Source organism: Pleurodeles waltl, chromosome 3_1, assembly GCF_031143425.1.
Source record: "Pleurodeles waltl isolate 20211129_DDA chromosome 3_1, aPleWal1.hap1.20221129, whole genome shotgun sequence".
NCBI classification, from domain to species: domain Eukaryota; kingdom Metazoa; phylum Chordata; class Amphibia; order Caudata; family Salamandridae; genus Pleurodeles; species Pleurodeles waltl.
In genome coordinates this window covers 1,305,265,025-1,305,290,643 of record NC_090440.1, presented here as the reverse complement: position 1 = coordinate 1,305,290,643, position 25,619 = coordinate 1,305,265,025, and the positions used below count along the sequence as shown (strand labels likewise).

General features: G+C 45.5%; 1 protein-coding gene across 4 annotated transcripts in view; it reads right to left on the bottom strand.

Annotated features, from left to right (window-relative positions):
* Positions 1 to 25,619, bottom strand: part of MYLK (myosin light chain kinase) — a 1,681,938-nt gene that overhangs the window by 1,643,733 nt on the left and 12,586 nt on the right. Inside the window, exon 2 of one of the 4 annotated variants that reach the window (XM_069224656.1) lies at positions 6,921 to 6,980. The exons of the other annotated variants lie outside the window; for them this stretch is intronic. The gene's annotated coding sequence lies outside the window, so the exon portion shown is untranslated. The remainder of the gene's footprint in view (positions 1 to 6,920; positions 6,981 to 25,619) is intronic. 4 annotated transcript variants of the gene reach the window in all.

Below are 25,619 nucleotides of genomic sequence, written 5' to 3'. Positions count from 1 at the left end.
GAACGCAAACCACACAGGGTGAACCCACAACAACTCACACACAGCTCCATGCGCTAGATGGAAATGGCCACAAAATACAACACATACAACACATGGAGCATGTCTGTGAACATCATGTGTGCAGCTGTACTAGTAGCTGCAATCTCACCATCCAACAAGATAGAGGCCCTTATCACGAGTTTGGCGGTCTTGGGACCACCAGACTCGCAGTGGCGGTTGGACTGCCACCAAAGCTGCGGTCTGGCCTCCACATTATTACCGCGGTGGAGCCGCCACGGTCCGACCGCCGGAACCATCAGGTTGTCTCCGGTTGACAGTCTGGCAGTGCCGGTGGTCTTAATCCACCAGGACACTGCCATGCAAAGGCTGGTGGAGAAGGGGTGCCGGGAGCCTCGTGGGGGCCCCTGCACTACCCATGCACCTGGTGTGGCCAGTGCAGGGGCCCCTATGGACAGCCCATTGTGCTTTTCACCGCCTGAATTACACCCAGCATCAATGTTGTGGCCTGTTTCCCGCTGGGCCAGCAGGAAACTCATAATAGGGTCAGCTGGCGGAAAACCGGAGTGGCGGTTTTCCGTCCTAAAAAGTTTGGAGGAAAGCCTCAGCTGCCCACCAAACTCAAAATGAGGGCCAGAGTGTCTTGTTCGAAAGGTTGGTCTACTACTTAATGGAACAATCAAACATGCGTGAGAACTGTCATAAGTGGCATTGATGTTGCACTACCGGCACAATGTCATTAGCCTATAATGCAATTGTATTATCATTAAAATAGCAGCCCATATGGAGCCAAGCTGGACATTCCCCTTGTGCCACATCCACAAAGTCACAAAATGCATGGATTGATCCAAATTCAACATCTGCACACCAACACTTGCCTGTTGCTGATATCTTGTGTGCAAGGAAATGTTCCAAATTTAGGGAGGGACAATCTAATGGTGCAGACAGTCCATACCGGTTGCACTGTGCTTTCCAGTTAGCATATGTGTGACACCTGTGCTATGCTGCACTAGTCCCATCATTCATGGTGCCATTGCATCCATACAGTGCCAGCACACATAAGACTACTGTGGCAATGTCCCCATTGGTGAATAGGAAGGTTAATGACATGCCACCATTGTGTCAGTGGCAGGGTCAAGGAGCCTGCAAGGAAGTAGGTGGTGTCACAAAGGTGGTGAAGTAGGTGGTAAAATCACAAAGGCCTAGCTGTAATAGGAAATTATGGTGTGCCATGGTACCCCAAAATTAGCAGCGTTGTGCACCATCATTTTCAAAACTCACTGATGGCCAGTATTCACTAGAATATGGGGCACCCCTGTGCCGGGGCTAAATTAGCTGATGTGGGCCAACTCAGCAAGCCTTGCACCATATATTGTTTTTTTGTGCAGGAAGGAACACCTTTCTGCACAAAAACATTCTTTAAAGGCCATTAGCTATGTGTATGTGTGTTGCTAAATGCAGCACACATGGACCAAGTTCAAAATGAAGAGAAAATGTGGCATTTAACATTATTGCACCATGCCAATGCCACCCCTGAGGTGGTGTGATATTTTGGTAAGGACTCTGGTTTACAAAGACTCATCAATCTGAGCCACTGTCAAAAAGCAATGGGTGTTGCTGTGGCACATCCACAGCAACACCCACTGCATGCTCCACCACGCAAAGCGTTGCGTGTAAAGGGGCCCTTCTTACAAGATGGCCCTAAGCCATAATAAGTCGCTTAGCGCCACATTATAAAACTGTCACAGGGCATTGCACCACCCGAACGTCAAGAAAAGAAATGCGTAGGTGGCGCAAGGGTCACCTAAATATGCCCCAAAATACCTTGTGAGCTTGACCCATGTGTGATGCAGAATGCTACACATAATATACAACTACAACCTTGGGTCTGTAACATGTCACTGTGCCTCCAGGAGCAAGTAAATGATGTGCCATGTCAACAGCCACCACAATCCAAGATTGACTTTTCACTATCTCATTGCAGAGGATGATGGCTTACTTCCTGCCGACCTGCCTGTCCTGGATTTTACAGATGGTATGGATGACCAGCTGCTGACCATCAATGAAGAGACTCTCTAGGATGTCCTAGGATCCCTCCGTACACCACCTCCAGTCGCAGGGAGGACACATAGCATTGCAGGCTCTCCACATGAACCACCCAGCTACCAACTCACACCATCAGCCAGTACTGACACCGAGGGCCCAGACATCACCTTCCAGAGGACAGTGGTATGAGTCCAGCGGGAGCTCACCAAGCAGGTGCAGGTGGGGATGGAGACCATGGCAGGTAGCCTAGAGGGAGGTCATAGGTGCCTCAGTCCAATTAAGGACAACTCAGCTGCCATCAGGGGCAACCACTCCCCACTTCGTGGACTCCAGCAGCGCCTGGCCGACATGGCTGCTGCCATGAGGCAGAGGCTTCAACAATTACCCTCCCACAGTGGCAGCAGTATGATAGACAACAGGCTGGGGGCTATAAAAAATACCCTGGTGTCCATACAGTGGGAAGTGGCCTCCCTCAAGGAAAACATGGCTGCATACCACTGTGATGTTGCTGCAGTGTTGAAAAATCAGCAGTTACTCCTTTGCTGTAGTGATGCCTTATGTGTTCCCACAAATAGCAGCTGCAGGGACCTTTGGCACCACATCTCTATTCCCTGATGTGTGTGTGTATGGGCTCCTCAACCTCAACAACATCACCACCCATGGCACAGGAGGCACCACACACATCAGGAGATGAAGATATGGAAGGAACAACATTCACAAGGAAAACCACCCATTAGCACCAGTCTGTTCCACATGAACAGTATCTCCTAAGTTCTGGGCTTAAGATCATGCCAGTGTTGTGACAGCAGGAAATATGCTCTCTACTCAACCGCTGTTCACTTGTCTGCTATGTACTGTCATTGCCTCCATTCCTACCTATTGGCAATTTGAAACCCCTTCACTAAAGTACACTTCTCATAACCATGTCTCATGACATGTCCCTCACCACTGGACTCTGATTGTACTACAAATGGCTAGGGTTCTCTCAAGGATCTGTGAAATGGACATTGCATAGCATTTGAAATTACACTTGCACCTTGTTTACATGTAACATTTCTACGTTTACTGTGATCCATCAACTCAGCTAAATGATTGCATTGTGTGAATCCATGTCAATGAGTACAGAACATCATGACATGAGTTCATTACTGTTAGACACAAAGCCACACACTAGGATCCTAACATAGAAAGGTGAATGATGGTGCTGTGGGCTACAACCAACTTATAGAGTATTCTATAGATATATTGAACAGAAATCTTTGGAAGTTGACATACAGCATGTACCAAGAACCAAGTCAATGGTAATTTACCAAGATGGGAGTACCAGTATAACTAATATGTGTGTTACAGAAGAGGCTAACCTTATCTGTGATGGGCACCTGTCAGTAATGCAGGATACAGTTCCAGATATGCCTGGGTGCCACACTTTGCCAACAATGATAATGCAAGAACCCACCAATGACAGTTGAAGTTCCATACATACAGTAAATATTTCCTCTAAATTAAGAGGATTATATGTGTTGTCTGTGTTTGTTTCACTATGTTGTGCACTTCACGTAGGGGATGAGTCACCAGTGTGGTCCGAACCTCCCTACCCCTTCACAGTGCACGCAACTTTGCTTGTGAAATTGCATTATATGCTTTTCTTTTTTCTCATCTTTAGGTTCCTGTGAGTAACCCAACTATAGGCTTATTGAAATAAGAGGATTAGGTAGGTTTGGTCCTGACAAATCGCACTGATCTTTATTGACTTTAAATGCGAGAAACATGTTGACCTTTTTTGAGGCAGTATAGGGATCACTGTACTTGCACTCCACACACTCTCTGACTATAGGGACTGTATTTTTTCAATATTTCTTTGATTAGGCATTACAATTAATCTTCTTTCCCCTACATTAACGTTTTTAACCATGACAGAGGTTTAATCTCTATTAAACATTGACTCTTTATACTTCTAGTCATTTTTAACTTCACACATTTTTTTGTACCAATCCTACATTCTAGCATTCATCAACCGGCATTTCTACATCAAAAGATCTCCGGCAAAGAGCCCCCTTGAGGGGCCCATCAGGCATTGCAGCGCCGGCCTGACGAGGAGCAAAGCCCACTGATGAAGCATGTCACCAATTGGTGAGTGAGGGCTCTTTTTTCCAACTAGATCAGTCTTACAGGCACAGTTCTTTATGTGTTATGTTAGTATTCCTTCTGTTTTGGAGCTGTGTACTTCTTTTTTACTGTAAGCTTGATGGGAGTACTGTACACAGGACCATTTGTCTTGTCTTAAATCTCCCGATACTCTAGCCCTTTTTGTTTTTGAGAAGTTCCATACTTACCTGTCCACGATAACACATACATACACAATGTGAATGGCTGGAACAGTGGATGGCAAATGTATAGACTAGTTGATGTTGTTTAGCAGCCAATCTGACAGCTCCTTGGTCATAGGGGATGCACATGGTAATCCATGGAAATCAAGACAGTAAGTGTACCCTACGCCATTCCTCCAACTTGGCCAGTGCACACACGAGAACACCCAGACACACAATCGACATGGTCAACATGGTCAAAAATAGTCTTATGCAAACAGGATTTGTTTTAAAATAATTATAACTACATACCTAAACCTTTCCTAAAAACTGAACTACACTAAACTAACCTAAACAAACTAAACTTATCTTACAACTACACCTATCTAATCTATTATAAACTAATATTACACATGTAACACCACACTCTAAACATTGTCCCCCCACCCCCTTTAAGAGACAACATACAATTAGGACAACATAAACTAAGGATACACATGTACTAACTTAAACAAATAAATATTTTTTTGGTATTGTATTTAATATATATATATTTTTTTTTTACACACATACCCCAACATAATCCCCCACCCAACCCCCCCTTTAAAACATGTACTAAACCCCACCCCCCAACTATACTTACTGTAACCTATGCTACCCTACACTATTTTACTAACCTGACACTACCCATCTAAAACTCAATCTAAAAAAACATAACTGTAAAAGGGAGAGGAAAGGAATTGGGATTTTGTGGCACTGACACATCACAATTTCTTAAATTTTCTTTGCATTACTTTAGCCATGTCCTGTCTCATGTCACTTTCAAAGTTTGGTGTGATGACTGCAGCAGGTTGGTTAATGAGTGCCTGGCTTGTGACAGGTGCAGCTGATGTGGAGGGGGTTGGAACCGTAGAGGACCCCTTAATGTTTCCTAAATGTGGCTTGCTGTTTTGTGGCTGCTGCAAAGGTCCCCTATGTGGAAAAGCATACCATGCCCCTTTGGCCTTTCCTTCCGGAACCTCCTCTCCATCCTCTGGTAACCAGCATTCACATCCAAAATGTGACGGTATCTATCTACCCTTTTGTGGAATGCATGCTGTTCTTCAGGTGTCATATCGGCAGCTGAAAAATGAGGCATTAAGCATTAAATACAGCATTGGGTGGAGGTAGAACCAATATGTAATGTACACTGCATCCACGGATGACACATGCAGTCCATCACATATTCCACAGCAATGACTTACTCCTAATCTACGACTATTTCCTACCAGCCATCTAAGGTATCATGTACATGTCATTGGGATGATGGCTATCCATTGTTGACCATTAGGGCCCAGAGGTGAGTGGACTACTGTGTCCTTTGTGTTACCAAACTTGTGAGGACCACATGGACCAACAATTCTAGATTTCCTGTGTCCTTGTCAATATAGGGGGCTTTGAATACAATCCACCACTTTGACACCCCTGGTGCTCCATCAAGGCTTGCCCAGGCATCATGGATGCAAGGTGGGGGCCATCTGATATGGGGCTGGAAACTTCCCACCGGCTATTCTAAGGTTTGTTAAAGCTTCATTCATGTGTCCTGGTTTAAGACCTGGTCTGAGCATACATTACAAGGGGGCAAACCATTGCTCATGATGTGCCCACATGAACAAATAATGCAATGTCCCGATAAAGTGTGGCCAAGGCCTGACTAGCGCATCAAAGTTGTCTACAGATTACGTAACTAATGGCCCCAACCCTGTGCTATGTTGTGCAAAATGTAAAATGCGGCACACACATGATGGTTGTATGGGTGCCCTGAAGGCCACAGCAAGAATGGCACTGCACTGGGTGCTGCTACGGTATTCTTATATATTGAACATCATGTGCACATACTTGTCAGACACCACCTAAGTGCCATGTACACACTCAGCATTCACATCATATGCACATATGATGTGACCAATATCACTCACAAATATAGTGATGGCAGGACCATGTTGGTACTTCTGCTGAGATCTAGCTTGGGGCAATTGATAGACATGTCCCACAACCATCTGGAACTGAGTTGTATGCTAATTGTGTACTCTACTGACTGCTGTCCAGCACAATATGGCTCCTTGCATGACTGCCGCCTCAATTTATATCTGAAGGGCACTGAGGAACCAGTGGTGCAAGTGTCTCCTGCATAAGCCCCCTAGAGTCCTCTATACATTTTATTCATCTGTACCGTTTTGTGAGTAAGTGTAAACTATGTGTGGCACACAGTGCTGTCAAAAGTGCTGTGACAAAGTTGTTGTCAACAGGTGTGCTAATTACATAAACAGCTGCTTTGACACCTATCATGATTGACATCAATGTATATATGTGGCCATGCATTCCATTTCCTAACACACCACACATTGCCACTTGTGCAACAATAAAGACATTCTCAATGCTCAACATTGAAACATACATGATGTCATCATCCTAACTCCAATGATATCATAGCATTGGTCACGCAAAACGTTTATTCATTGCATTGCACATATCAGACAGTCTCACACCAAGCCCTGGATTGCCACACATGACGCACAAGGTGACACTTACTGGCAGCATTGGGGTCTTCAAATCTGGACACCTCCCCACTGGTGAAGGGTGGAGGTCCACCTGCAATACATGAAAGGAAAACAGAGCTTTGTGATATTTGGATATTTCTGTGAATGGACGACAGCGTTAAAAATCAACTTGTTCGGCTGACTGAGCAAATCATCCTAGTGGTAGATCAGACTAGCTGTCAAACATCTATGATCAGTCAATCACACATAGGCGGTCATTCTGACCGCGGCGGGCGGCGGTCCCGCCTGCCATGCGGTCACCGCCAAATGGCCGCTCCGCGGTCAGAAGACCGCGGATGCCATTCTGGCTTTCCCGCTGGGCCGGCGAGACGAAACACGTGTTGGCTGGATGTACAATCTACCTTTGATGTTCTGAATTTTGTCAATAAATTCTTGGACTCATCAGTGGACTCTGAAACTTGCTCTATGAGATATGGACTTCTATGATATTGTCTATCTATTATATTAATCTATACATGGTTCTACAAGAGGGGACCCTCACTGTGTATTGTTTTTGGTTTTGAGGTTGTGTATACCTCTAAGGGTAGGGTGTTTCCCTTGTGTGGTTCCCCTGTCATAATACATAGGGTATAGTGACATCCTTAGCGCCATATCTCCTCACTGTGCACCCCATTAACTTTTTCTTGACCGCCAAAAGGGCGCCCGCCGGCCCAGCGGGAAAGCCCCTGCAACATAGAAGCCGGCTCCGAATGGAGCCGGCGGTGTTGCAGGGGTGCGACGGGTGCAGTAGCACCCGTTGCGATTTTCACTGTCTGCTAAGCAGACAGTGAATATCATGGTGGGCCCCTGTTAGGGGGCCCCACGACACCCGTGCCCGCCATCCTGTTCCTGGCGGTAAAAGCCGCCAGAAACAGGATGGCGGGAAGGGGGTCGGAATCCCCATGGCGGCGCTGCAAGCAGCGCCGCCATGGAGGATTCCCTGGGCCAGGGGAAAACTGGCCGGAAACCGCCGGATCCCCTTTTCTGACCGCGGCTTTACCGCCGCGGTCAGAATGGCCCTGGAAGCACCGCCAGCCTGTTGGCGGTGCTTCCGTGGTCCATGACCGCCAGGGTCGGAATGACCCCCATAGTCTCAGATAATGGAGACTCTGGTACCTAAAAACCATCACTTTCCCTGACACTCCTGTGGTGCATTTTACTGCACAATATGTACATGGAATTGTCATGCAGGTGTTTCGTGCTACACCTCCACGCTCATATGGGACTGCATGACACTGTATTCTGCAACTGAGGAGCATGTGATGGTTGTTGCAGTGACCATCCGATTGGGTCACTCAGTTTTTGAGCCTGCCCCAGTTGTTGAAGGCATCTAACTCACTGTCACAGAAAACTGATGGACAACTGTCAAGTGGTTGTGCGAGTATTCCAAAGCATTGAGGAATACTTGGATAAATCCTTGTTTGTAGGTACTAATATGTGTGTGCTTTTACAAGACACACACACTTGAGTTATAATGCCATTGTAGTTTACTTATGTTTATTTAGTTGTTTCTACCTGCACATTAACTGATTGAAATTACGAATGTCTTGCCAGTACTGTGTGCCAACCATTGCTGGCATGGTATTCCATTATTTGTCCAGGAAGGGATACCAACATGCGATAGACATATGCCTCAATACAGACACTATTGCTCTGTGGTCCAAGGATGCATGTGTTGGTGCAGGTGTCTAGGTAATGTGCCAGTGCTGGTGCAGATGCAGATGCAGGGCTGCCCCATACTGTCAGTAAAATGTGACAGGCCTGTGGTACAAAATCATCACATCTGTGGGGTAATAGATAAAGTTTTGGGTGTAGGTGACACACAATGTACAGGAAGATGAAAGTGCTAGCAGTATGGACCCAGTGCATAGTCAAGCTACCTTAAATGTTGTTGGCCAATGACACAAAGGGACAGATTAAGGGAAAGTGGTCCTGCACCAAGTGCATCACTACAGTCCTCGTGGCATTTAGTGCACCCCTTTACCCCGCCATATGTGCAGCTTATGAGAAATACGGCGCAGCATGGTGCAGGTAAGGTCAAACTGCATCTATTTATATGGACTCAAAAGATGTACTCAGCAGGAGTAGCAACAAAATAGATTATCACAACTTCTGCTGAGTACATAGGGGCCCAACAGATACAATTATATGCCCCCCAAACAGGTTCCCTCTCCCATACATGATGCCTTTCGCAGGCCTCATGTTGTGCTGGTCTAAACAGAGTGGAGCTATGCCTGCATTGCACCACTTTGTTATGATTGCACAGGGAATATGGCACCTCTGCCCTGGCTCTGCTTCATAAATATTTATTACAATGAAAGTCCTAAGGTGGTGCTGGGGCTCTAAATAGAGGCACAACACTACATGTCCAGATCCTTTGACAAACATGCTGCACTCAACCTTATCAGCACATGTCATGCACATGCAAGTAATGGTGTTGCTATGGAAATGGGATACTTACCAACTGCTTCGCCAATTTCAGTCCCCAGGTGATCCATCAGGTCTTGCTCCTCTCTGATCAGGTCAGTCCAACAGTGTTTAAGTCGGTGGTCATTGCATCTGGTGCTGAATATTCGTGTCAGGTGGTGTAGCACTTTGCCCGACCTCAGTTTCCTGGCCTCTGTGGGGTAGCCCTGGATAACGCGGCGCCCCAAATACAAGCATCTTTGGCAGGTAATGCTGCACAAGCCAAATAAAGCCCCCCAGCTCATTTGGCAACATCTTGGGCATCCTCCCTTTCCGTGACATCATGCAGTGTATAGATCCTGCATATGCAATTGCAGGAGAAAAAAAACTAAACTATCCCAACTACCCTACAAACTATCCTACACCTACACAAACACCCCACAATACAGTAACAGATACAGTAAAAATACACTACAAAAGACTGATTAAAAGACAAAAAAAGACACAACAGCTACAGGACACAGCACACAAACGCTCCAAAAACTCAAATCCACCACAACACAAGTTCCAAACACCCTCACACAGTCACAGACACTAAAACTGTGAAGTGAAAGTGAACTCACTGTACCATGTATGGAGGCAGGATGTCCTGTTTCATCACTTTCTGGACCTGTGCATCACGTTTTCGGTTATGCGTCACTTTTTTTTTTACGTATGGCGGTCATGCCTCGATTTTGTCCCATTGTGCGTGACAAGGCCTGTAGATTTGCGATAGCCGCTTAGGGGCCACGTGACATTTCCTGGTGCTGCGGAGTATGCAATTGAGCCATTTGTGTCAAAAGAGTTTGGTGGGATGCATAACAGGAATGTGTGAAAATTTACCATGTAGGCTTAGGGTGCACCCAGATTCACATATCGTGTCACAGGAGCTATACAATAATGTTGTCGTATTGGTCTGGCTATGAGTGCGTGCCTATCCATTCATTTCTTCATGGTGACATTGGTATGTTCAACCTATGTTTGTTTATATGTGTGATGCATGCAGTGACTGATACCTTGTGCATGTGTAGCTACACTGTGTCCACATACGTTAGCACATGTGTACTATGAGTGTACATGTGTTCTAACATATATTTGTGGGTGTACCACATTGTTGTGTCTGATATACAAATGTACACATACCAACAGCACAATAGATATGATGGGCTCTGTCCAATACATGGTAAGGCATGTGACAGCCATGACAATTTGTACTCAGAGGATGCAGCAGGGGTGGCCCCTCCGCTATGGTGGAGGAGCGTCACCCCCCACCAGCAGCAGAAGCTGCAAACCTTTCACAAAGAAAGGATAATAAGCTAAGTTTATTATCCTTTCCTAGTGAAAGGGGCGGGGCCATGGGGGATGACGGAGATAATGAAAGTGCACTTTGCTCTCCCCTCAGTGTGCATGTATGTTTGGCTGGATGTCTGGGGCCGGCCAAACAAATATGTGCACTGTGCTCTCTCCAGCCCGGCACTGTGTTGCCGGGCTGGAGAGAGCAGGCACAAGTTCGCAGTCTGCCTGCAAGCACCCTCTCAGTCAATCCAAACGCTGCTGTGAGCAGCTTCAGGATTGGACACAGGCCTGCCTGCAGTGACGAGGTAAAGAGGATCAGTGCAGCGGCAACGGAGAGGGTAAGTTTTTATTTTTATTTTTTTCCCACTGCGCGCAGCACCCACCGCACCCCTTCAGAGTGCAGCAAGCCACGACTGGGATGCAGTGGACTATGGCTGGGTTGAAATCACGTTACCCCTGGCAATTTGCGTGTGCATGTGTGTCCACTTTGTTGTTGGTTTTGCCTTCATGATGCTCTGCTACATGTGACATATAGTTCCTCATGCATCTTTGTTGCAGGAGATTGTGAACTCACGTGTCAATGAAGGTTGCTAAGTGCTGCGTGTGTGTAAAGATATGTGTAATGTTATTTCTGTAAGATATGACCACAGTGGTGTGTTCACCGGATATGAAACTTCACATATCTATCTTCCTGCATGGACACATGTTGGCACTGATATGACTACACAGGCATTTGTCAGACCCATCTATGTTTCCGTATGTTGGTACACATGTGAAGGTCATCTATCTCTTTCAATGATCTTGAGATACATATGCACTTACATTTGTGCTAAGTGGGCTTTTGTTCAGACATCAATACACATTACCAGGTGTGCCGAGATGTCTGGTATATTTGTGCATGCCAACAACTAGGCAATCACAATCATCCACATCATGTTTGTTATGACTGTCACATACAATGGCATACCACTGTGAAGCAGTGTTGGAGTCTGGCAAAGATGGCAGCCTACTCTTCATCACTACTGTGGCAGTTTTGATGCTGATACAGAACCATGGATGCATGTGAAGGTACAGGTTTACGGATCTCAAACTACTAAGTCCCCTGTGTACATGCATCAGGCCCCTGACAATGTCAAAAGTCTATGTAGTTAGAGCAGTGGTGTTAGAGTATTTTGGGCAGGGATCTAGCCTCTTCATGATTGCTAATCAGCAGAACAATGCACAGGCACAGGCCCCTACATACAGACACATGCACAATTGTGATCAAATTGACTTGAATATACATTTTTCCTCTGGGGTACTTGATGTCAGCCTTCCCCTATCATGTACTGAGGACTGGCTACTTGCACTTGTAGAACAGGCCTCATCATTTGATGTCCTTCGTAGTTTCCATGGACAGCTTTGTTAGGGGTTTTATCTCTGTTGTGACTTCTATTTTGGAAATGTGTGAGGTAGCAGATGGTGTTATCTGTCACTGCCTCCTGTCATGTTGGCATGCGATGGGCAACTACCAGGTTATAGTAGTGGCAAACATGACTAGGTTATGTACTGACCAAGCCTCCCTCTCTGCACATATGTTGGCTGATCACATGTAGACATGGATGTGTTGCACAGTTAGTATTGATCTATGTGTGTTCCTTCTCCACGTTTTACCGCATTCCTTGTTAGGGATATTTTGTGTACTATGTTGCTGCCATTCTTTAGGCTGCTTACACTTTGTACACATCTTCTACAACAACATTCTCTGGTCATACATGGACAGGATACAACGTGCGACTTGTGTAAATTGTAAATGTGCACATCTTCTATTACTGGCTACATGATAGTTACCATCCCATTGCCGGGCTTTGCCAAATTTAATGAGTGGCACACACACATGACATTACACCTGCCACAGCACTTGTGTCATCTACAAGTAACCTCTCATGTTGTATTTCCAAGTACCTGTGTGTATCTCTTAGCTGTCCATCCATATCCTCCGTTCAACATGGGTATGCATTTATTCTTGCATTCCACAACCTATGTCATTGTCTTACCATGGCTGTATGATGTTGATGTGTGAAATCATCTCACTGCTGTTTTCTTCACTATCCAAATGCAACATATCTGTCTACTTTTACTCCCATTCATTTTTTGAATGGGTCTCTAACATGTTTGGACATTGTTGGGCGTACTTGCACATCCCACACCTGATTGGCATGTTGGAGACCAAAACATATTAGGGAAATTTGTCACTGTGGGTACCTTGCTCTGGCATGTGAATGACAAAAAAGTGTGTATTGCCGTGTGATAGTGTTATACAGAGCATACTAGGTTAGCCTGCTGACACATGTCAACCATTGTTGGTACTTGCAAATCTCTTGCCTCCCAGGCCATAGACCCACACTTCAGCCTTCACATGTATATCTGGATTTTCTGTAGGCATGTGTCAAGACAGCAGAGTTGTGTGACAAGTGTGTATAGAAAGTACATAGGGAGTGAAACACACTCTGCCTATTTTCCATCCAGACAGTAATGTGGCGGTGCATTGTCCCATTTCACTCTTAGATCCTGACAATGGGTCATATGTTTGGATTGTGATTCAGCACCCATTGCTGCTTCATTTGTCTGGCAACCCATAGCGCACTCCACAGGCGACGTGTGTGTGTGCCATAAGTGAGGTACAGTGCACCATGTGTCAGGGGTGTGCCCAATGGCAGTGCCAGGACATAAGCCCAGGGCTACACAGTGCAGGCTCTGCCTCTCACATTGGTTACAAACCCTGTACAGTTACTGAAGGTCCATATTTACCAATGAGGTCCTCCCCCGCTTGTCACATAAGCACAGTGCTGGTGAAGCAGCAATCCACTTGAGATGTGACACTGTTCTGTTCCTACATTTCTTAAATACCATTTGATAACAGCCCCTACCTTATGTATGCCCCCCTTGGATACATCCTGCCAAGCGTGGAGATGATGTGGGGAAAGGGCTAGGAACTAGCACATTGCCCATTTGACGGCATATTATATGTTGTGGTGCATGGATCTAGGCCTTCAAGAGTCACATTCCCATGAGTTATGTGACACTGATGTGTGACATGGTGGCACTAGACCCTCTTACATCAAAAGCTGTGTTGTAGTGGCAAACGAGTAGACCATGGAGATTCAGGTGCAAAGTGTTGTATTGATAATAATTGTACAGTGTGTATAAGTTCTGAACAATTTATAGCCTCCTGCAAACTCATGCAGCAGTGTTTTGTAGTTCCCCCCTCCAAATGTGCTGCACCATTGTCATCCTCCTCCTCGTTGGGGACATCTACCTGTTCATCCGCTGGGAACATTGGTCCGAATCCATATATTATGCAGGATTGCACATACCAGTGAGATCTTGCATACCAATGGTAGAGCATACAACAGGCTTCCTCCGGTCAGGGCCAGGCATCTGAACCTTGACTTCTGAAGCCCAAATGTGCTCTCCACCACATTGTGTGTTTTACTGTGCCCTTCATAATATGACTGTTCTCTTCCACCATTGTGGCATTGCTAAATGGAGTCATGACCTATGGCTGTATTCTGTAACCTTGGTTGGCAGCAAAAGGAATGAAAGAAGATGTGTTTGTAAAGCTTCATAGTTGTCTGGTATATATCATGGCAGTTGTTGGTTTTAGGGGGAGTGGAGACTCAGACTTGCTTCTGGTATAGTGTATGCTCCTGTTTTGTGAAATGCTTTCATAGGTCTGTATTGATGGACATGACAATCTTGGGTTGTGGCTCAGGGACCAGGGGATTGTGATATTCTATCCAAATAGATGGTTCTGCCCTTGCAAATGTGTTGTGTTGTCCATAATTGTGCCAGTGTCCTATTATTGGTGGATCCTTCCACCTCCTTACACCACAGTGGTGTCATATGAAGAGACACCACGGTAGCCCTACAAAGCCAAACTCTGACCTCCATGTTACCATGTGGCACTGCGTATACAGTGCAACACATAGTGTCCCTTTGTGGCAGTAAATGTGTGTGCCAGCCATCATGTGTACTAGGGTGTGAATCACACATTTGTAGGATGATCTAAAGTTGGTGCAGTGGAATCTCCAAAATACCTACGTATGATTTATCACAAACACTTTCAACATATGCAGACTGCAGCGTTCGGAGGGGACACACCATTCTTTTACCTGGGTCCCTGTGCACAGTGCACGAAAGGTCAAGTATGTCCACTATACTCCTATAGAGTCCTACAATAGCATCCATGATCTATACAGTATTGCACAAACTCAGTGCCATGGTGGACCGTTTATTGTATACAGCACACACATGGTGGCGTCAGGTAGGCCATAAGGGGTGCATGTGCACTGGACTAGGTACTGCAAGACTTCACATCATTCTCCACCATGGTCTTTCGTGGCAGGTAATGTTGTATTCCTATGTGTCACCATACAGCAGACAGGTGAATGTGCACACTACAGGTATGTCAAGTATGTGTAGGTGATATTTAGTTGGTCATGGCAACACTTGGGTGGCTTTTGATATTGGTGCTACCACATGCTTGTATTCTGTGACTGATGTGGGGTGGTACATGGCCTATGCCATTCACATTGCTGAGCTAAACATCGTTAGGTGTAATATGTGTGTGATCTGTATTTATGTGTCAACCAGTGGACACGTGTAGTGGTTTGTGTCCAGCTCTGTATGTAAAGGGGACATAGCTCCACCTGTCCTCAAGTAGTGTACCAGTCAGGTTGTGGCTGTCTTATGTACATGTGGATTTATATGTGTGTGATGTGCAATTATTTCAGTGTAGTGTGGCATGTGGCATATGTGCTGTTGCTTGTACATCTGTGTTCCCCTGCCTATGTGTATTTAGTGTGGTTTATGTCTTGTTTGTCCTACATGGTAGGTGTGTTGTCGGTGTACTGTTTGGTATGGTGGCTTACCTGAGAGTAGGCCATTGCCATATTGCCCATCCTGGAACCGCTTGTTAATGGTGGAATGCCGGAATATGTTGGCATCATGTATGCTGCCAGGGTATGTTGCAAGGATGTTTGAGAAGAGCCCACGGTGGTCCACAATGGCCTGCACATTTATGGAATGGGTGAGCTTGCGGTTCCTGTATAGGTGTACGGTTGCTGCATGTGGCACCAGTTGGACATGGGTGCAGTCCATCGCACCCAGCACGTGTGGGAACCCAGCTATTAGATAGAAACCTTGCTTGGTCTCCTGCTGCAGTTGCTGGGTGTTGCGGAAGCAGATGTGGTGTGATTGCATCCAGAACCTTTGGAACGAAAACCGAGAAGGATGTCTGGGAGATACCAGACACTTGTGCGTCCGTTGTCTGAAAGCATCTAGACGCCAGCATATGGAGGACAGCAAAGAGTTTGGTCCTGGGTGGTATGTTTGTTGGAGTTGCCACCCTTGCAGTGATGTCTGGCACAATGTGGTGCAGCAGGCGTACAACTGACTCCCAGTTTAGAAGGTAAGTCCTGATGACATCTTGTTCCCTGAGCTCAAGGATGGTTGTACGCTGTCGAAAGACCCTCTCCCGCCTTCTGCGCTGCCTTTGTGGCTGCTGTGGTGGTTTTTGAGGTTGCTGCGGTAGTGGTGACGGGACCTGTTGTCTTTGCAGACGTTTGTGGCATGTCCGAGGCTGGAGCAGTAACACTTCCATGTTGTCCTTTAGTTTGCAAATGCTCATTATGTGTGTTTTCGTTAAGTGGTGGTACGTGGGCCTCTTTTTAATGCCTCGCCTGACCAGACGTTAAAATTTGACGCAAATCAACCTTTGAGTCATTTGAGTTCGCTTCCTTAGTTTGCGTAGTTTTTGCAACTGGTGATAAATATGGTGCTGAAAGGCTAGCGTAATTTTTTGGGAAGGGAATGCCTACCTTGCATATCATTCTCACAATACGACGCAAGGTGGGCTGGTGCAACCAAAAAATAACGCTAACTCGGTTATTTTGACGCTGGACGGTTCTAGGGTCAAAATATAAATATGGCGTTAATTTAGTGCCACTTTTGTATTAAAACAAAATTACGTAAAGGCGGCGCTAACATTTCATAAGTATAGCCCTTACCACCACAGATTTGTGCAACATTGATGTTCATGTTTATTGTGGTTCTGTCACTGTCTCTTTACAAAGCAGAAATAATGTGCAAATGTGAAAATGAAGCTGCCAAAAATAAGCAACAGTATATGGACGTGCGTGAAATACTTCGAAAGTAGGTGTCCTTTTCCATTCGAAGGAACAGCCGATGTTGTTTGACAAATGTGTCACTGTAAGGTCCCTGAAAGGTACTACATTTCAACCGAATGTCAGCTCTTGAAAGGCCCGCCATTGTTTCACGTGAATAACACAAGCTGTGTTTGAAGATAGCCCATTAACACACGATATAGCACTGCATTTCGGAAGCTGTTTCCTTGACTGCCTTGACGGTAGCGCAACCCCTCAGCAGTACAATTTCCTCGAAAAACCTGTATTTGACCTTTGCCTGTAAGGATTCGTTAAACAAACGTCTAATTAGCGGGAACCTAGGTAACTTGTCTCTCTGTCTGACATTAAAACGAAACTGTCACTTTTACAGAATGTCAGTCATTGTAAGAGTGTGACACTGGCCTGAACCCATTGGTCTGTTGTAAACAAAAATCCCCTCTGCTCATTGTTACGAGCAAGGTAGTTAGTTACCATATTAACCCAGATACGTTTTAAGGCACGGGCAGAGTCCCCCTCGACTTCCCTAGCACAGATCTACCTCTATTCTTAACACTGTACGGCTCTGATGACCTTCAATGATTTTACACATAGATTGTTTTAAATACCACCTTTCCTTAATGGCAATCTCTTTTCCATACATTTTGCAAAAAATGTTGGGTTTGTGTTGCAGTACCATACAACATCCATAAAATGTTCCTTTTATGAGAAATGGCAGAGGGTTGCCGAGTTTTTCTACAATATTAGCGAGCTGCTGCTACATTACAATATTGAAAACACGCATCACTATCCCAGAGTATTAGATGGAAACACTTTTAGAATTTAGACCAGTCTTCCTGTGCAGTGTCAGTAACCCCTGTGTCTTACATTGGTGCATATATCTGTTAATGGAATGCATCTCACCACAAAGACAACATAAGCGTACCTCAAATCACCTTCCATCCATTTCTGATCTATCCATAATTACTCATTTATAAGACCACCAAATGTTTGCCTTGAAATTTGAAACCAGTTAAATAATGGTATCAGTTTTCATTAAACATTTGCAAGACTAAAAATTGTATATCATCCTAGAAGTCTATTAGCTTTTTGGGGGGCTAGAATGTCCCCGGCAGTGCTCAAAAGAAAGTGTCATCCTGCCCTAAGTTCCCCAAAGCAAGTTTCTGAACTTTTTAAATAATTTTTTGCGTGAGAGCAGTCAATAACAATGAGCATGCACTAAGGGCCTGTTACAATGAATTGAGACCAAAATATGGGCTCAGTGGTCTGGAGGGGCACTCCTAGTACACTTTTAGGTGGAAGTAACTACTATGCTTTCAAGTGATTTCGAACTGTATATAGTGAAGACAGCAGATAAGCATAGTAGTGCTACCTGATGTGGCAAGAGTGACCTTCCAGCCATTGTTAATATCAGCTGTATCATCTACAAAGCCATCACAACTGTCAACTCCCCCTCTCTCCCCACCACTGTCTAACTAGCACATCACATCCAGTGGCTCTTTGTGCACCTGCAGCCAGAAGAAAATGTAACTGGAGTCGAAGAAGTGCAAAAATTAAAACGCAAAGCAGCAGGCTTTCTCAGTTGATGCACCCAAGATCTGAAATCCCATCGCTCTATCCATCAGACCACCCCAACCCTGCTCCAGTTTGGGAAAGAGCTAATGACTGACTTCTCTGGAATAATACTAGATCCCAACAAAAGTAGCAATCTTCCTCCATTCTAAAAGCTATGCATTCCTGCCAATCACTCAATGACAGTACATTTTATTTTGACCCTATGCAGTTCTCCAATAACTTTTGGCTAGGTTATACATACATTGTCCTGCTAAAGAAAGGGTTCTACCATTTCCATTTACCAGAACCCTTCCTGGATCCATGTGAGGAATGGATACTGCATGAAGCTGATGAATGCATGCTATGTAAATATGTCCAAAGTGAGAATGTACTGTGTGTAGGGGGAAGGGGAGAGGACCTTGGGTGTGGATATGTGACTACAGGGTTCCCCCTTTATATTTTAGATCACCTGTGTAAGAATAATTGAGATTGAGAAAATGGATGATAGAGAGCACCTATCAGGCTAGGGAAGCAGATTGGTGTCTTCGATAGAACATTCCCAAAGTACTTTCAATTGAACTAGACTTGTGTGAAACTAAAGAGGGAGACAGAAGTGCCTTGAAATGTAAGGTCAGTTTCTGTCCCTTGCCTGCTCCATTCATTTCCAAGGATTGGATGAATAAGGTTTGTCTATAGAACCCAGCTCCTTTTGTGCAATTTGTCTTGCAAGCCCCTGTCGGGAACAGCTTTCTCCACTCTGTTGCCTGCAACATTTATACAATAATCACATGTTGTTGAGTATCTGGAAGTATGGTGAGGACCACTGTTTTTGAAGAATATAGATTGCCTCTTAAAGCACACAGATCCATCTGGGGAACATTATTTTTTTGGCTAGAGGTACCATACCCACAATTCAAAGATACACATCATGTGAACTCCAATTACTTCCTTTAGATCTTGGAAACATAAGCTACTGTACTTCATATAAGGTATTTCTCCTTTTTGGTAAATCATGATTCCAAACCAAATGAAATATTCCTCCTGCTCTGTTAGACTGAGTCTAATAAATGTCTCCCTATATTTCCGAGCTAGAACCACCACCCCCAGCAAAAACATAATCGAATTTCCAAGAATTCATTTCTGCTATGACCACACCAACGCACACTGTGGTAGCTGGCCCCTTAAAGTAAACCCGGAAGCTGATCTGCCTAAAATAAAACCATTTGTAGCCTGCTGCCCATCCTGATCCTACTGTTAGCCTGACCCTTTCTAAGTAACTCCACTAGTGCTTCTAAAGAGGAAACAGAGGATGACCCTGACTAATGATCCTCTCCATTTCCCATACTCCAAAACCTCTATGTGCATCTTTACGCTAATCAGTTCTCATGAATGCAAAAGTATGTGACACTGGAAGATCCCAAGCTAAGCTCGATGTTGATATAGAGGAGCAGCTTAGTTCAAAAGGGACCGCTAAGACAAATGTCTTTTTGTCAACTAAGAACGCCATCGAAGACAATCCTCCCTTCCGTCCAGTTATGTGTAGATGGGGGTTGATAGCTGTGCTCCTGCAGGGCATAAAGCCATTCCAACCCAGAAGATGTATTATCTAAAGAGTCTGTGGTGCACAAGGTGCCACAGACACATGCAAAGCGTCATCCGTAATAAAGAGTGCACTAGCACTAAATGTGCAACGGCATAATCAAAAGTAGAGGCTACCTCATTTGCATTAGAAGTGGCCATGCAAATGATAGGATAGTTTGCCTTTGCTCACAGATCATATTACAGATGTGCTCACACAGGCAAAGAGGCCATCAGGGTTGGACAATCTTTGCAGCCCGAAAGTGCGCCCATTGGAAAGGTGCTCCAGGGAACCCCCAGGGATCCCCAAGCAGTCAGGCGTAGCCTCTCATTGTACTTGTCTGCAGGAGGATTCTGTCCCTCTCTTAAGCAGACTGGACTGCTGTCTGTGCAGTCAAAGTCAGACCTGTGGCTCTAGACAGCTGGTCTGTCCTTTACTAAAGTGATGTTCCCAGTGCAGGCATTAATCTGCAACTCCAGTGGTGCACAGAATTCCGTGTGCACCATGGTACAGAGTGGGGCAGTCCGCGGATTCCACAGTCATTTTTACTGGAATAACTTGTGTGCTTTAAATGCATATTTCTTGGAAGACTTTGGGTTTATATTGAGTCTTTACAATACATATTTTTAAAGATATGTATACAAAATAGCGTGCATTGGCAAATGAAATGTATAAAATGAGCGACCATTTGCAAAGTCAAAGGGCCTTTTTTTAATGAAAACGTCGGTGTATTTTTACTGCTAGTTTCCCTTATGTGTAGCTGTATGTATTGAGGTGGTTGGTTTGATTGGGGGATTTTAAAGTGCCATTTTAAAGAGCCCTCTGGCATCAACACTGATCAATGTCTTTTTTTTTTTTTTTTTTTAAGAATCCCCTTACAAAAATTTTTGCATGTGGAGTTCTCCAACAAGTTTCCATACACAGTTAAAATAGTGCATTTGAAGATACTTTAAAGCACTGGGTCTTATCTTCCATAACGATAGTGCTGCTAAAAATGTCAGACTGCTTATCAGAATGAAACAGTACTTCCAAAAATCACACAGCAGACTAACACAAGTTGTTTATCACAGTACGAAACCATTTGACCAAATATGGCACTGCATTGTCTAAAATGGCACAACGTGGCACAGTATTCAAATGTGCTACCCATTATGACAGTGCAGACCAATATCCGGAACGGTGCCCAGTATCACACGCGGTAATGTTCCGTTACTTACCGGTAATATTCATTACCACGATCAGGGGTCCTCCTCGTTCCAGTCCAAACAAGTGAGGCTTGTCCTCCACCCGACAGTATTCACACTGAAAGTCCTTCTTTTTTTTTTTTTTTTTTTTTTAAAACAACTCCTCCCCCGTCTCGTCCTGTATGTTACTAAGCAGAGCCAGACAAGGTGCAACAGGGAGGTGGGGAGGGAAGAGGCCTGGGACGAGGAGGACCCCTAATCGGGGTAATGAATATTACCGGTAAGTAATGGAACATTACCCCTTCATGGGGGCCTCCTCGTCCCAGTCCAAACAAATGAGGAAGTAACCATGCAGAAAGAAAACATGGATGCAACAAAGTGACACCAGCAAACGTGTTTAATGATCAAACCAGAATCACTTAGCAGCAGTAGACAAAACTGCCGACCCAAAATGACCATCAAGATCGTCACACACAGAAAGACAGTAATGACTGAGGAATGTAAGAGAAGACAACCAAGTGGCTGCCCTGCAAATCTCCAAAAAGGAAACCCCCTCAGTCTCTGCCAAGGAAGTGGAAACTGCCCGAGTGGATCTCCCTTGGATATCAGCAGGAAGAGATCCCCCCCCCCAGCAACATAAGGAAGGGCAATGCCTGCCTGACCCACCTACTCAAAGTCGGATGGAAAACTTGGAACCCTTGGAGACAGAACCACAAGCCACAAACAGGGACTGAGACAACCGAAATGGCTTTGTACAATCCAAGTAAATCAGAAGAGCCCTTCTGACATCCAAGGAGGAGGGATGGGATGAAGAGGAATAAGAAAAAAAGGCAAAAACACCTCCTGAGAAAAATGAAATGATGAAGAAATTTTAGGAAGAAACCTAAGATCCAACCGGAGCACAACCCGATTCAGAAAGAACTTCAGGTAGGGAAAGACTTACATGAGGGCACCCAACTCCCCCAAATGCCTGGCCGAAGTAATGGCCACCAGGAAATCCACCTTAGCCAAAACCTAAATCAAATCAGCATCTTCCAAAGGCTCAAAAGGAGCTCCTTGCAGACCTCTCAGAACAATGGACAAATCCCATGAAGGAATCAACCGACAGTTAGGAGGACACTGCAACCTGAAACTACGGAGCAAGCCTAACACCAGGGGAAACAAGGAAGACAAGTCACCAGAAAAAGAGTGACAAGCGCGGATAGCAGCCCTCTGGGCTGACGGAGTGCTGGGGACCAACCCCTTCAAGAACCCATCCCGCAAAAATTCCAGGATCCGAAAAGGAGCCACAACAGCAGGGTCCACAGAGCAAGAACTGCACCAGGAGGAAAAAGACTTCCAATGCTTGTTATAAGACTTCAAAGTAGACTGCTTCCTGGAAGACTGAATATCCGAAGCAACCGGAGAAGAACAGCCTAATTGAACCAAACCTACCTGTTCAAGAGCCAGGCCATCAGACGTAACCAGGACAATAACAAGAGGAAGATGAAGGGGAGATGGCCTGTGAGGGAGAACCAGAAAGCACCATGTGCCAGAGAAATCAGGATAGGAAACCAATGACGGTGAGGCCAGTAAGGAGCAATGAGGATCACATGAGAGTGTTCAACCCTGATCTTCCGCAGAACCCGGGTCAGGAGAGGGATCGGAGGAAAAGCATAAAGGAGCCCAGGTGGAAAAGGGACGGACAGAGGATCCACCGCCAAGGCCAGAGGAGAAGGAAGCTCTGTGCAAAACTGATGTCAATGGGCATTGTGAGGGGATGCAAACAGATCCAGCCAAGGAACCCTCAACCTCTGACAAATATAGAGGAACAAAGACCAAGCCAGGTGAAACATCACAGAGGACAGAAGGTTCCAACTGAGACTGTCCACCCAATAATTCATCTCCCCCCTGATGTATACCACTTTTAGAAGGAGAACATGAGTCTCTGACCAAGCAAAAATTTTGGACGCAACCTGAGTGAGAGACCCACACCTCAAACTTGCCTGTCTGTTGAGGTAAGCCATGACCACCTGGTTGTAGGTCCTGACCACCACATTCTGACCCAGTAGTTGAGGCTGAAAAGCAAGGAGGGTCTGCATCACTGCCATGAGTTCACTCCAATTCGAGGACTGTCAGCTCTCGCTTGGAGAACAAGGGGACCTCCTCTCTAGGAGACCCAGAATCACACCCCAAACCCACTCGCTGGCATCCGTGGGCAGGAGAACAAGGGGAGGAAACTGGAAAAGGGTATTCTTCAACAGATTGTCCCTGACCAACCACCAGGACAGGGCATGAGCCACCTGATCCGAAAGAGGAATCAGAACTTTGTAGTCTCTGGAGCAGGGATGCCAGTGAGCAAGGATGTGATTCACAATCGGCTTCAAATGAAACCACACCAAGATGACCCAAGCAGTGGAGGCTGCCAACAGGCCTTGCACCCTCAACAAGCACGTTGCAGAACTGTGTGAACGAGTCAACAAGTCTGACACTGCCAATTGAAGAGAAATAATCCTGTCATCCGGTAGGAAGGCAGCATCCAGTTGAGTATCCAAACGAGTGCCGATGAACATCTTCAACTGGGTGGGAACAAGGTGAGACTTTGGAAGATTTACCAGGAAACCGTAGTCGCAGAGGGCTCCCAGCCCCAACTCCACATGCCACTGAGCCTTGAAAAGAGATGAAGCAGAAAGTAACCAATCATCCAAATAAGGACAAAGGACAACACACTGCAAATGCAAGAAAGCAACAAAAGGGGCCAATATCTTTGTGAACACTCTGGGCAAAGTGGCCAAGCCGAAAGGGAAGACCTGAAACTCAAAGTGCTGGTCGAAGACCGAGAACCTTCAGAATGGCTCACTCTCCACATGGATCAGGACATTAAAGTAAGCATCCTGAAGATCCATTGTGGCCAAGAAATCCCCCTTCATGAGAAGAGGAATGATTAAAGGAAGGGACACCATCCTGAAATGTTCCATAAGCAGAAATTTGTTCAGAGCCCGGAGGTTGAGGATGGGCCGAAAGGAACCGTCCGGCTTTGGGACCAAAAGCAGAGTTGAGTAAAATCCCAAAGCCCTGTGCAACTCCGGAACTGGAACAATTGCCTGTTTCAACAACAGCAACTCTATGCCCACAAGGAGACTGTGACACAGTACTGGAGACTTTGGAGAAGGAGTAAGTCAGAGCCGAGGAGGCGGAATGACATCTTTGAACTGCATCTGATAACCGTGTTCCACCACAGAAAGGACCCAGGCGTCAGAGACGACTTGCTTCCATCGAGGAAGAAAAGCCCTGAGGGGACCCCCCACTGCCATATAGTCACTATATAGGGCCAGGATTTATTGTAGAAGGAGGCCCCCCCGACCTTGGGCCCTTCCACGAAAGGGCCGACGCATCGTGGGGTGAAAAGCACCACGTCTAAAAACCCTTGCTTTTTATCTGTTGCCTGTTTAAAAGGACGTAGAATCTTCTTCTCTTCAGCTGTCTTCTCCACCATGTCATTGAGTTCAGGACCAAACAGCTTCTGCTCCAAAAAAGGCGGCTTACAAATGAGGGAACGCTGGCCAGATTACAACTGCCAGGATTTTAACCACAAGGAGCGACATCCTGCAATCGAAGTGCCTGCTGCAGCAGTGGAGGCCCAAAGACTATAAAATGTAGCATCAGACAAAAACTGAGACAAAAGTTGCATATTGGCCAACAAGTCCGAAGGATCATCATGAGCATGGAGACAATCAAACAAGGCATGGAAGTCCTTTAAAAGATCCTGCGTAGCATACGCAGTATATGCACTGGTGCAGATTCCATAATTAGATGCAGCATAAGCATGCTTCAAGGCAGACTCAGAGAGGACAGCATCTTCAAAAGCCAAAGCGGAAGAAGAAGACTTAGAAGCCAAAATCGTATTAACTTTAGGGAATTTATCCTCAAAGCCCTCCAATAGAACCTCTCTTGAAGAAAATGAGGGATAGCCAATTTGTCAATGTCACTCCAACCCTTAAGCAGGAGATTGTGAATAACCTCATAGAAGGGCAAACGGTCAGAAGGAGATGCATTGTATTGTGACAAAAATTCCACTTCATCCACTTGCTGAGCAGGAAATCCCACCTGAGCACGAATATGTGACAAAACCTCTTTAAATTGATCAGACTGGATATAGCGACATCTACAGTCCTCTTGATCAAGAGTCTCATCATCAAACCTTTGGCGCACAGAAGGAAGGTCTTCCTCCAACAAGGCAGCATCAACTGCCTCTTTCACCAAAGAATGCAAATCATCCCTACAAATAAGCAGGATCTCCTCAGCATTGTCCTACACAGGAACCTGTGAATGGAGACGCTTAGCCACTTGCTTAGCCATAACAGAAGGAAGACTAGTTCACCACCACAGAAGTAACACGATGCACAGCAGCGTTCGTACTTCCATATGAATAGGGTCACCATGGCAACCAAATGTGTCTTCTCGAGACT